At 53.3% G+C, this 1260-nt stretch overlaps 1 pseudogene; it reads left to right on the forward strand.

The window, feature by feature from the left end:
* Positions 1-219: 219 nt before the first annotated feature.
* LOC115300434 lies at positions 220-478 on the forward strand (annotated as a pseudogene).
* Positions 479-1260: the final 782 nt, after the last annotated feature.

Consider the following 1260-nt stretch of genomic DNA (forward strand, 5'->3'; position numbering starts at 1 on the left):
AAAGCCACCTGCCCCGCTTCTGCGCCTAGGATCTCTCCTCAGTAGGCCAGCCCTGCACTCTCCGCCTTTCTGACGGGAGAGAGATGCAACATTCTGGGACTTCTTTCAGGTCCAAACCCTGTGTCCATTGACGCTCAGGTGCATGCCAAGGGCTGAGCGCTCCTGTCCATGCCTCAGGTGGGTCCCCTGTCTGTGCCCTTGCCCAAGCTGTGGTCCCCAGCCATGGCCCTTGCCATCTGACTCATTTATTGTGGTGCTTGAAGCTACAAGTCCAAGTATCCGCAGCAAGAAGTTAGAAGATGAGTTGCCCAGAAGCCTGGCCATCGGCAGGAAGGGGACCCTGCGGGCCACCAGCTTTGACGGGGTGGTAGCCAGGCAGTTGGTTCACTCCAGAAAGAGAGGTGATGGCTGCATGGACATGGAGAGTAAGTTTCTGAAGTTGGTGGCTGCCATCAAAGCCATCTTGGCTCAAGGCTAACGTGCCCTGAAGGCAGGGTCCAGTGACCTTGGTCCAGCCCCTCACAACAGACACGTCAAGATAGGAAAGACTGAAATATCTTGTGGATGCCTGATCTTTCCTTGGTATCCCTGTGGCCAGCAGGTGGGGGCAGAGACTGATGCCCATGTTCCTTGCCTCTGTGTGTGTGTGTGTGTGTGTGTGTGTGTGTGTGTCCATCCCTGGGAGCGTAGCTCTGTATCGTGTTTAGCTCCTCCCTCTTCCTGCTTCTCCTCATCTCCCTGAATCTTCCATCCCTCTGGCTTCTCTCTGGCTCCCAGCTTCCTTCTCAGCAGGTGGCCAAGACAGGGATCTGGGTGACTGAGCTGCAGATTTCAGCACTGTTGGCAATGGTTCATTCTTCAGTAAACATTGGATGAGTTTCTAAAAAAAGAGAAAGAAAGCTCAGGACAGGCTTTGCAGTGAACACACCTTGATTAGAGTTCTGATTTTGCAACTTGGTTATCAGCCTCGGACCTTAATTCCTTCGGCAAATGGCTTAACTTCTCTGAGCCACAGTTTCCTCATCTATAAGATGGGACAGTATCAATCTGGGCATCCACAGAGTTGTTGTGAAGGTTCAGTGGGATGAGGCGCGTCCAGAGCTCCCCCTCTCCTGGGCACATCGTTAGTGCTCCTGGAAGTAGTCAGGAGCTCATCTTATCCTAAACCCAGGCTAGACCGGGATGACCACGGCAGCCCTGGCCATGAAGCAGGGGATTACAGGTCAGAGGAACTAATTTACTGCAACAGGCAGTTCTGGG

Source organism: Suricata suricatta, chromosome 8 (assembly GCF_006229205.1).
Source record: "Suricata suricatta isolate VVHF042 chromosome 8, meerkat_22Aug2017_6uvM2_HiC, whole genome shotgun sequence".
Taxonomy (NCBI): domain Eukaryota; kingdom Metazoa; phylum Chordata; class Mammalia; order Carnivora; family Herpestidae; genus Suricata; species Suricata suricatta.